Here is a 13,842-nt window from a genome sequence, read left to right as displayed (position 1 = left end):
CAACGAAAACAAAGAAGTAATAAAAACTAGCATCGTAAATAGTGACAAAGAAGAATATGATGCTATCGATGAAGAAAAGGAGACCAAAGAAGATGACCAGCCAATTAAGAAACCTGACACCTAATTCGCATCAAAGTTCAATTTTACAACACCAAAGTTAATTTTTACAACGTCAAAGTTAATCTTGACAAAGTCAATATTTCCCTATATATACAGCAAGGAGCACTGACGATGATTCATTCGGAATCGAAATATGGCCTTATTTGCAGCATGAATTAGAAAAATAAGTTTATCTTGAATTTTAATAAACTAAACGTTCACCAAAAAACTTTAGTGAGAAAAATCGAAAAAACGAACTACAAACATATTAACGCCAAACATTCGGTAGAATTTATAGAATATTGTAAAAATTATGGTCAATTACCAACATATATATATAATAAGACATCATTAATTTGTAAATGGGTTTATATTTTGAATAGATAAAACTTAGAAAAGTACTAGAAAAGATTATTATCCCACAAGCATTGCTGAGTCACAGACAGAAAGTTGTTTATTTCATTTAGTTGCACGCTGTGCTGATGTTTCAATATTGCACTGGATTTTAACTTTCGTTGTTAGTCGATTATTACACTTGCACGTTATTTCGTAATAATTTTTGGTCAATATCTTTAATTTTTATCTTTTTCTCTCCCTCTCTCCTTCTTTTTTTCTCTCTTTTGTTTTCTCTATCTTTCTTTCAAACGTCTACATGAAGATGTGAATACATAAACGATTGAAGAAGGGAACACGCAAAGTAGAGTTGTGGGCGGACAAGTTGGCGGTAGGCAAAGTTTAATCCAAAACTTTGAAATTGAAAGTTTGGTAAATGGTTTTGAGTTTGAGTTAAAAGCTAGTCATCAAATAAAATGTAGTTTCTGGATAAATTTTTTTTGTGTGGATTATTTTAGATTAGCATTTCAATTTGTATTTTGTGGTTAGTAGCAAAAATACAAATAAAACTGGTTGTGAGCTATTGAATGGTGAGAAATAAATGGAAATTAAAATAAACGACAGAATAATAAGCTGTGATTTAGGAAGAACGAGCATATATTGTTATTAAAAACATTTCAATATTCAGTGTTAGAATGTAGGTTTGATAAATCAAAAATTCCTAAAATTTCAAGACCCTGTCATGATATAGGGCTGTAGTTGGTGGAAGCTATAAACTATATTCATAATTTTCGTTTTCATGTTTTAAAATTTGCTGTACTTTTCAGAATTTTTTGATAACCTGCATTCTAGTCTTTTCTATTTTGTTTATTTTCTCAATTCAAAATATGAAGAATGATGTTTCAACGAGTTCATTATATATTACAATATTATTCTTCAAATATTGCACGCTCTGTTCAGACTCGGAAAAGCAGCCATCCTAACTGCGATACTTCTAACTTCTACTCCTACTTCCACTATATTTTATTTAATTCTGGTTCTTCATTTTTAAGTACAAACATTTTTATGGCAAAAAGGTATTAAATAAATTAATAGTAATTAGAGTCTACATCTGATATTTGGACATCATTTAAAAACTATAATGTATACAAACGTTCTCTCATATTTACTTATAAATTTATAAATGATTTGACGGCTGCATAAAATTGAAAGTACATAAACGAATAAAAAATTTATTAACACTTGAACACCTAGATTCATACACAAATGCAGACACAACAAAACTGAGAAACTGCTGGGACCCAGCAGGATTTAAATTACGTCAACGTTGCGTTCTTCTCAATAGTCGTCACAATTTTCTATCATAATTAATCTTCAACTGTTTGTTAGTTTGGGTGCGAGTTAGTCTTAATGGGCGATGTATTAAATTGAAATATTGGTGAAAAATTTTATCTTATGTTATGTTATTAAATTCCTTACTGAACAGGAATTGTACCGTGTGTTGAATCATTTTTTGTGTTGTTGCTATGATGCTGATTGATTGGTAACAAGAGTTTGAACAAATGACGCCGCAATTTAAAATATTATGAAAGGCAATCTTCTTATATTCAATGGAAAAATTAATTTCCGATTTTAAAAATTATTTTGAAATATTTTCTCTATAGAATTCGCTTTTAATGTTATTTTTTATAATAAAAAAAAGTATCTTGAGTCATTTGTAATATTCAATGAACAAACTTTTTTGAAATGTGAAAATATCGATATTTGTAAGGACGTGGAGAAATTTTTGTACCCCTTAAAAATATATAATAACGGCAAGCCTGTGTTTCGACATTATTTTGATATTTCAATGACTAGCCCAGAAGATTCACTGAACATGTTTTCCAATGATTGATAGAGTAATATCAGTTTTTGTATGTGTAGTTAAATTGATTGAAAACATTTTTTTATTGTGTCAAAAAAAATATACATCTCCGCTATTCATCAACTCAATCACCGGAGAACTGGAAAAACATAAAAAATTTCAAAACTTTTTCAACGAACTTCACTAACAGCCTTGAAATACATTCAGCAAATCACCGAACAAATTATTTTTTAACTGCACAACACACGTCTAGTAATTTTTATTTAATTGAAAATATATTTGAGAATGAAACACCACCACACTGCAGAAGAACGCAGACCCACACACAAACGCACAGAAGAAAGCATGGAACACATGGAAAATTTCTTGCTAGTTGGCACCCATTACAGCGGTCTTCAATCGATGCTTCAATCGATCGCATTTCTTTCTATATATTTTCTGCTGTAATCCTCTTTGATGCATTTGCATGTATTTCTTTCTATGTCTTTTTGGCAAGTTTTTATTTTCTTCCAGCATTGTTTCTCGTTAGGTTGTTTTTATTGCACGGCTTGCTTTGTAATAAGAGCCATCATGAAGATTGATCACTGTTTAATTGACCGAGTTATTGCTAACTCTTATGCTTTACGATGCACGAGTAGGTGTTTTATTGCAAAATCATATGAAATCCTGCCTTGTATGCCTTTTTGGTTTTTTGGCCATTTTTGTTTCTGATTTTTATTTGTATTATTATTATTAATATCATTATTATTATTTCATACGAACCGGAGGCGTTGAGTGGTGAAAAAATAAATGGAATAAAAAAAATGAACAAGAGAGGGCATTTTTTCTCTACTGAAATTACATGAAAACCATGCCAGGAACTGCAAATAGGATATAAATGGATGTAGAAAGAATCCCTCTATATAAATGTAAATACACATAAGCGTTTGTATATGGCTTAAATGCTGCGTGTTCACTGCTCAGTGCTGAAATGTTGAAAAAAATGAACATGCCTAATCAGAATTCAGCATGACAAAACAAACACCATGTAACGTTTTTTAAACCAACAATACACCAACAGATTTGCGAATGGTCATTGAAGTTAACGTTTGCTAACTTTGCGTCAATATGTGTGCATCAATGAATCAATCAGTTTTCAAACAGGTCAAACAACCGTCGTATGAAACTTTCAAAACCGCACAATTTCAGCGTGCGAAAATGGCGTATCAAACATTTTACAAAATTTTTTAATTTTTTTTTTATCAACCGCATCAACTACTTTAGCGTGAGTTGGGTGACATTTATTTTTGCATATTATGAATTGAATGATTTAGAAAGAATATTTATTTGTGTATGTTTTAACAAGTTTGCATTTATTTGCACTTGAATACGTCGCTGCGCCAAACAGAGTGACGGCCAGTAAAATGAAAATGGATAGAAATAATGAAATGCTCAACAATAAAATGAAACACAAAAAATGATCGTGTGAAAGTACATATGCCAAACAAACAAATGCTTGCTGGCATTTGCAGCAAATGACATTTCATTTTACATTCGAAATTCTTTTCTTTCATTAAATCAAACAGAAAAAAATGATTCAAATTAACACCGAAACCTAAACAAAATCCAAATAAGCTTTGATCTAAACATAACTTAACAGAAATACAGGATGGTACAACAATATACAAACTTGAGTGATGAATTATCATGAATATTTCGGAATATACTACACATCGTATAACATAGAGGAGAAGTGTGTTAGTGTATTTCACGGACAATTATAAATAGAGAACAAACAAACTTGTTTGCCCACGTCCGTCCTTTTGTTGGAAACTTGCACACGCACCTCTCAGCTCCGCCATGCACCAGGATGTTTTTGCAATACTAGGTTAAGTGCAAGACTTCTGTTTAGCCGAGGCACACATATCATCCACTTCATAATGTACATACGCTAATGTATCAGCACGTGCAAGCACTGTACTTGCGTGATTTTGTCTTCACGTTATCATCTTTTTTTGAGTATTTTAAAACCCCTTAATATTTATATATTCATACATATGTTGGAAGGAGATCATATTTTATACAGTAGTGTGTTTATACACATAGATGTGTTTAAAAGAACTAGATTAGAAGGATGTAAATATACATTCCTACACTGACTTGCTATTTATTGCCGATAAAATTCAACAATTATCACTATATAACAAGTGCACAAACTCACACGTGCACCATGTATACACAGACACACACAAAGAAAAAGCTATAAACAAAAAGAGAGAGGAGAGAGAGAGAGAGAAAGAGAAAGAAAGAGAGAGAGAGAGAAAGAGAGTGAAAAAAGGCAAAAGGGAGAGAGGTGAGTATGTGGGTTAATATTATATCTAGATAATAAAAATGAATTGATACTTATTTCGTTGAAATGAATGGTTGGGCGGTACCGCATCTAAAAAAAAGACAGTCTTATGGAAAAAAAGAACTCAGCAGAAAATGATCAATTTAAAACGTGGTATCTCTAAATAAGACTCTTATAATTATGACAATACTTCGGTTTTTGTCTTTAACAAGTGTATTAAAAATTTAATTTATATTATTATTTTTATTATTTTATCGACAAATATTTTTATTGATATCATTGTTGTTAATATTATTTTATAAAATCTTAAGATAAGGATTGTCAGTATTGCCGTCTGACTATTATCATTATTATTTTTTTTATTTTAAATTATTTTGATAGATTCATTTAATGCTTGAGATAATTTGATTTACTGTTGGTTCCTAATTTAATTTCGCCCTATCTATATAAATACACTTTTTTAATATCTTCCCCATAAAATAATTTTCCTAGTTCCCATTGTAAGATGTGAGTGACATAATTTCTAGAGATGCATGTGCTTCCAGCAAATTGGAACAACAAAATCAGAAACAGCGTTTCCAACGTTTGTCTGATTGTTTGCATATGATGGTGAATGGAATCAGTTGAAATTGCCAAGGCACGCATATAATGTATGGCTGCCTTGTGCGTGTGTGTGCGTGCGTGTGTGTGTGTGTGTGTGTGTGTGTGTGTGTGTGTGTGTGAAGTGTGTGTGAGGTGTGTGTGTGTACATGTGCGCGCCTGTGTGTGTGGTTGCGGGATAAACTGAATGAAAAAGAAATGAAAGTTTTTGATAGGAACTATTAGAAATAGACATTTAAAACATTATTATCCTCAATTTCTAATGAGCAGCATTATTAAAAGTTCTTATTTTAGTTGAAAGTTAAAAAATAAGTGTAAAACTGATATAAAAAATTAAACAATAACCAGCCATGCTGAAATGATATGATAGAAAAATAAATGAGAAGATATAAAAGAAGTGAATTGGATGCCGTGTGAAAAAATGATTACATTTTTCACGACAGTAAAAATAAAAAAATCGGAAAAAAAGAAAAAGTATCGGAAGAAAAAGAAAAAAAATGAGAAAAACGTTGGTTGCCAAAGGTGTGTGACTGCGTTTTGTCACGCCATCAAATCATTCTGCTACGATATGCTGAAAAATGTCATGATGGTGAAGAGGATGATGATGAGGAGGAGGATGGAATTGTTGATAACTATGAAAGTATTAATGATGATTAAGATATATTTGTAAACAAATCATTCATTCGTGCTATAATTTATTTATTCATTCATTCATTCATTCATTCATTCATTCATTCACTCATTCTTTGTTTCTTTGTTTCTTTCCATTCGTTCGTTCTTTCGATCATTTTTTTATTCATTCATTCTTTTGATCATTCATTCATTTGAACATGAATGAATGAATCAATCAATCAATCAGTGACACACAAATTATCTTTTTCTAGTAGCATTTTTATTTCGCCCCTACTACATTTTTTTAATTAACTTACATCGTAGTAAATAAATAAAAAAATTTAAATAATTTTGAAATTTTAGCCCACTTTTAAATATTTTAATATTTTTCTAAAAACCATTTTACAAAAAAAACTAACGCTATAATGTTAAGCAAGTTTATCAAAAAGTAATTAAAATTTATCATTATTATTATTATGATAGTTAATGTTATTTTATGGTGTTATTCATAATTATTATTATTATTATTATTATTATTGTTTAAATTATTGTTATTTTTAATCCTGTTATTATTAATACTGTTACCTTCTGTTGTTTTTTAATATTATTATTGTTATAATAATTATTATTATTATTTAACATTTATTATTATTAATATTATAATTAAGTTTATCTTGCGATTGTTTTTAATGTGTAAGGGGCATTGTTGGTTATCATTAAAAAAAAATCCTACACTATATTGTTGTAATATAACAATAATAATAACAATAAAGTAATAATGTTAATAATAAAATAACAATAATAATAATAATAATAAAATAATAAAAATGTTGCTGTTGTGGTTGTTGTTATTATTATTATTTTTGTTAGTATTGTTACTGTAGTTGTTGTTGTTGTTGTTATCACAATTTTGAAATACAGTTTGTTATCTCTTATAAGGCCTGTTATTATTTGTGTTAATGTTTTATATTGTATCAATGTAAAATCTGTATCTACAATCTTATTTTTTATATCATACAATCGCACGGACATACAAAGTATACAAGGCCTACAAGATATACAAAGTATACATAACATACAAAGTATATAAATATACAAAGTATACATGGGATACAAAATATACAAGATATATAAAGTATACAAGACATACGAAGTATGCAATATATACAAAGTATGCAAGACACACAATGTATACAAGATATACAAAACATAAAAGTATACAAGACATACTAAGTATACACAATATACAAATTAAATACAAGATATACAAAATATACAAGGCATACGAAGAATACAAAATGTACAAAATATACAAGGTATACAAAATATAAAAGGTATACAAGATATACAAGGCATACAAAGTATACAAGATATACAAAGTATACAAAGCATACAAACTATACAAGATATACAAAGTATACAAGGCATACAAAGTATACAAGGCATAAAAGATATACAAGTAATCAAATAATATACATAAACATGCAAACAAGAATGATTGAATATGAATGAATTCAATTCAATTCAAATATTCAGTAAAGTATCATTAAATACATAATACTAGGAGACCCGAAGTTTGCACTTGTTGGGCCACCGAAACAGAAATTTGAATAAAATTCGAACAAAGATAAACAGTAAGTGATAACAAAAAAGAAAAAAATAGAACCAAACAAAATAGTAATAATTAATCGACAAAAACCTTAGAAACTAAATGAAAACAATAACATAATTACACGGGGAATTAACCGGTAATGAAAGAGGAAAAATGATTCGTTAAGATTAATTGATAAACTGAATTTTTAAATAAACCAGCAGTATTCAAATTTTTTACGTGAATTGGTAATAAGTCCCAAAGTCGACAAGGAACATGAAAGACGGAATTAATTAAAAAGTTAGTACGAGGTTTAGGAAAATAAAAATCTATATTATGTCTTAAAAATATTGATCAATTATTGATTAAATGATTTAATTGGTGGCACAAGGAAGGACAAAAATTTAGTTTAAATAATTTATAAAAAAAACATTAACGTGAAAAGAATGTGTAACTGGTAAACTTTTAAAATTCCAGATGATATAAACAAATGACTGATATGCTCAAATTTTGGTAACCCAAACAAAATACGAAGTAAAATAATAAAATAGAATAAAAAAATACGACAAAGATTCAACATACGAACGTTAGATTTTGTTGTAAAACCCCAAATAGAAATACAATAGGTGAAAAATGGCAAAACAATAGAATTATATAGTGTTATTAAAATATGTCTTGGAAACCTTGATCTCAGTCGGTAAAGTATTCCTAAATTTTTTGTAGCCTTTTGTGAAATGAATTGAATGTGACTAGTCCAGGATAAATTGCTAGAGATAATGATACCTAAAAACTTTGTAGATTCAACTCTGTTAATGCAAACATTATTTAATAAAAGCTGAATATCAACAACACTTGTTCGAATCTTAGGTCCAAATAAAATAAAGTTAGTTTTAGCTATGTTTATTTTTAAGTTATTAGCCTGAACCCAGTTATAAACGTTACGTAACTCTTCATTAAAAATTGATACCAATTGACTAACATTAGAATTAGAGAACAACAGAGTGGAATCATCGGCAAAAAGAATAAATTTTAAAATTCTAGAACAATTAACGAAATCATTTATAAAAATATTGAAAAGTAAAGAACCAAGGAATCATGGTGACAAATAAAACTTACTGCAATACAACACGTTTTATGGATGAATGAATGAATAAATGAATTTGAATGAATGAACGAACGAACGAACGAACAAACAAACGAACCGACGGATAAATGAATGATTGGGTGGATGGGTAGATGAATGAATGGATGAATGAACGGATGGATGGAAGAATGAATATAAGTTTGAATAGCATTATTGATGTACCAACGGATGAATGAATAAATGTAAATAAATTTTTTTTTTTATTGATGACGTATTAACCTGTTTTGATCATTTTAAATTTTTATTGCTGTATTCGTATTGTGCTTTGCTTGCTGAAACAATATTTGCGCCTTTTTGTGAAGGATGTGAAAATTGGAAAAATGATTCTAAGGAGATGAACTCATAAAGTGAAGTCTCTTGGACCGGTGGTGAGTATTTACAAACCACAAAATAGTTAACTACTTACTAAGCGAATAACCACTTAATGATAGTTACAAAGTAATTTTTGAGTAGTTAACCCATCCATACATCCAACTATTTTACTCAAACTAGCTACTTGATAAGAGAGAAGAGTAAGCTACAACTCTCCGACATAATATTCTGCTAAAATATCTGAGATTATTCGTACGTAAAACAATGTCTTGTGTGTATATATATTTTGCTGATGTTGCTATGTGAAATGGAAACAAATTTTATAACATTATTTGAAAATAATATGTAAGAATATTTGAAAAAAAATAAAAGAAATAGTATGATATTACAAAGTAGAGGGAGTTGTCTCGAGACATTCATATGAATAAGTAGTATCATAGTACCCAAGAGAAACAATATATGAAATATTCATTGTTAACTAAGAAATATTATTTTGAATGTTATATAACGCTGCTAACAAGGAACATACGTGTGTGTGTGTGTGCGTGTGTGCGTGTGTGTGTGTGTGGTGTGTGCGAGTATGGGTATGAGTGTTTGTGTATAAATATTGTTAAATTTAAATACCTATACGTAATGTGCTTGTCCTAATACATACAACAGCGACGTCATTTTTTTTTTGGTTTTTTGCTTTTGTCTTTTAAGCTGTTTAAACTTAATTAGTTAAAAATTGCCACAAACATATTTTCATACTTTTTCAAACATTAAAACATGATTTTTGCTGAGAAAAACACAAAAAGTAAAAAAAATTTTAAAGTAGATAAATTCAGAAGAATGTGGCTGTCGATGGCTGTTGTTAGAGCTGAACTGTGAATTAATCTTACTTAACTTATTCGTGGCCTGCTCTGACAACGCTCGAAAGTACAATGCCACGACCAGTTTTAAAATAACTCTGAAAATGTACTATTAGACACCATTTTGAAAGAGAATTTTTCCATTTTATCAATATGTTTGTCTACCACATAAGCTTTTACATATAGTGAGTTTTTTGTTCCTAATTGTTAATAATAAATCACCGAATGTGTAGATGTGTTTTGTTGAAAATTTTTGTAGATACAAAAGAATCCATAATAGTGTAAATTTGTGTTAGCTTATCGATAAATATCATTGAAAAGATAATATAATATACCTATGAACACTGTGTGTGTCAAAAATTTGTTTCAGACTACTGAGATAAGCTGTCAGATTGCCATTCAATGTTATGTTGAATAATGTTTCTTAGAAAATTCTTCCTTTTACAAATGTTGTTCGGTAAAAGTTTGGAAAAATGTAAGAAACGTTAGAACAATTAATCACATATATGTGCGTAATTTATCACTCAGGAACAACGTAAAGAATTATAAATGAAACAATTCAACTCTATCTGCATATCATTCACGATATCATCAACAGACCATAACCACGAATGACAATTCAGATTATTTTAATAATTTTTCATTCTCATCGTTTGCTCATGTGAAATTAATTTACCAGTTGGTATTTCCCTAGTATTTCACCTATTATCTCTGGTTCTTGGCTCCCGTTAAACATTGTACCCACAGCCAACGTCACATTTGTCTTGATCTACCCTTGCTACTACTACTACTACTACTAATAATAATAATAATATTACTATCATTGCTTTTTACCATTATTGTTATTCATTGCTGTTATAGCAGTTGCTAAGGATTATTTTTGTTTTTGTTGTTTTAATTATAAAATCTTCATCATAAAGTTGTCGTAGTTATGCTATTGCTAGTATAATTATATCATCACCACTTAATATCATTAATATTATTATTTTATTATTTTATTATTATTATAGCAGAAGTGATAATTATTATTGTTGTTACTATTAATATCGCAGTGGTCGTTGTTGTTGCTGTTGTTGAAATAATTCTCTTACAATCACGGCTGCCATTGTTCTTGTTCCCAACGTTACACCTATCAATGCAATTCTTTCTGCCTCAAGTGCATAAATAACATTAAAAATAAAAGATTGTCGTAATTAAACATTACATCTGTGCTGCTATTATGAATACTAGCATTACTACCTCAAACTATTGCTGCAAAAACTACCAATACAAAAACAACAACTACTACTACTGCTACTACTACTACTACTACTACTACTACTACTACTACTACTACTACTACTACTACTACTACTACTACTACTACTACTACTACTACTACTACTACTACTACTACTACTACTACTACTACTACTACTACTACTACTACTACTACTACTAATGATATTACTTTTTCTACTTCTACTGCTACTACTACTACAAATATTACTACGACTACTTTTACAACTACCGTTACTAACGCTACTGCTACTACTTGTAGAAGTAATCATCATCGTCGTCGTCATCATCAAATAAATGTTGATGTCACGATAATGAATTTGTTACCCGCTGTTTATAAGTACTTAATGCCGGTTTAATGCATAGTGATTCACAGAATTCACCATTCCCTTCACGATATTTTTATCATTTTATTTTCCTTCAAAAAAAATATTCAATCAAAATTTCTTTTAATTTAAAAATAATAATTCCATCTGTGTAGCTGTTTTTTTATAATTGAATTTTTTTAATAAGACGTTTCGTCGCTTAAATCATTTAAAGAGACTTTAAAATAAAATTTTTGTTAATATTTAGCAGTCTATTTTGTAAAAAAAATCATGAAATAACTGTTGTCTGTGTATTTGTTGTCGTTGCATTTTTCGGGTAGCATCTAGTTATTTTTGTTTACCTACAACACAACACTGCCCGATTTTATTGGAAGTTTGCAGGAACGCAATCGAATACTTTTATTAAAAGAAAATGGAAAAAATCACATGTTAATGTAAAAATTGTGCCTGAAGATTTTAAAAATAAATATAAAATTTGCAAAATCACTTATATATCCAATAACCTAGATTAGATTCTCAAATTTTATTTAACATTTTAAATTTTTTGGCAATCCACAATAAAACTTTAAGAACTATCCTGTGCCCTGAAAAAGGAATTGTATAGAAGAATTTTATCTGCCCAAGTATTTTTGAATATTTTCAGATATTCAAACCGTAGTTGATAATCAAACATTTTCAACCTATGGAGTAGATGAAATCAGATTATTCTGAAACATCATTGAATTGACAGACCACCAAAAATCAATGCGCCGTAGGATGTATCAATACTTGTGTTCACATCGGTAAAAATAAATTTTTCATTTAAAAGTTAAGGCAAAAATAATTATTGTTATTTTGGAATGATGAAATTTTATTTATAACACATATTAATATCCATACTTATTTAAATTATGAAATATCTACAAATTATTTAATACGTAAATGTACAGGCATGTGTTACAATTTATAATCTCTTGTTTCCGCATATAACCGCATGCGCTGTACGTGTAGGCATTTTTACAGTTTTGCCTCAGGATTTCTTAATACAATGCAGCACTTTCTCGTCAAGAAAGAAGACAAAACCTCTTTTGAACTTCGGCATTTCAAGACTAAACTTTGCTGTTTGATCAATGCTCTGTACTTGCTCTAAGAGTTAATTTCAGTTTTCAACGTGGATAAAAGAATTCAGTACAACTTTTGATTGGGGAGTTTTTTTAAGAGAAAATTATTTTAAACATGAACATGCACTTAGTTTAAAAAATAAAACGTTTGCTTTTTTGTTTGTTCGCAAAGGACTTTATATTTTTTGCCGTCTTCATAAATATTTTTTCATTGTATTCTGTAACTATCGTCAGCTTTGTTGTAACATTGTTTGTTATTCGTTCAGCTGTGATTGATCTGTTGGATTCTGTAAAAATAATAAATAAGAAACAATACGTTCAGTTCTATTGATCACCAGAATACCCTTCCATTCAACTTTTCACAGAAATCAGACTCAAGAACGCAGAGATCGGTTACTATAACATAAGCTAAATTAAAACAACAACAGTCCAAAGATAAAATGAAAGAATAGAAAATGCATATAAAAACTAAATACGATACATTCAAAAACAAAAAATTGGATTAAAAATGCACAAAGATAATCATTAAAAATTAAAAAATGAACAGATGAATGAAAAAATACTTATAATAATAAGAATTATTGGTAAACAGTTATGACCGATGCGAAATAAAATGTGTGATGTTATTAATTAATTTATACAATAATTATGTATTATTTTGTAACCCAGTAACGGCTAATTGGTTTGAAATGTAACAAATAGTAGACCGCCCCAGACAGCCGAAGTTTTAGTTACACATCTCAAGTCAGTAGACAGACATGAAAGTGGAATGTCTGTTGAGTCTGTAAGCTGTCTCGTGGTGATGGTACCCTACAAAACATTTGCTCCATGTTCACTTTCCCATAGTAAGTAATGAGTGATTTTCATTGATGGTGGGTGATGTTCCTGACGTGATTTAAGGCTGGTCAGCTTGGGATGATTTTCTGTTTTTGTCGAAGTGAATGTTTGATGGAAGGAATGGCGAAAGAATGACCAAATGACCTAACTGAGGTGAGTGACCGGAACCTCTCATTGCAACATTTATCATTAAATCTTCCACATACTCAACATCTGGTACATCATAAACGTCATCGTTTTTATTTTTTTATAATTTTGAAATTTTACCATTATTGTGAATAATTTTTTTTTTCACTGGAAACTCAATAATTGCTGTTTGGACAAAAATTGGACGGTGTCATGTGGATCTTTTGTTTAAATTCATGAAAATTATTTCGGTGAACTCATTAGAGCGCTGGCATAGCAACTGCATTTTTGTTATTATTTTTTAATTTTGAAAATAAGTGCTTGAAATATAATGAAATTAAGTTATTATTTGAAGCAGTAATCGTAATAGCGTATTTCACATTTTCAATAAAAACACTTTGTTAAAAAATGTTGTTGCTGCTGCTGTTATCATGTCAGCA

The sequence above is a fragment of the Helobdella robusta genome, assembly GCF_000326865.2.
Source record: "Helobdella robusta unplaced genomic scaffold HELROscaffold_13, whole genome shotgun sequence".
Lineage (NCBI taxonomy): Eukaryota > Metazoa > Annelida > Clitellata > Rhynchobdellida > Glossiphoniidae > Helobdella > Helobdella robusta.
Note: the sequence above shows the minus strand (reverse complement) of the source record.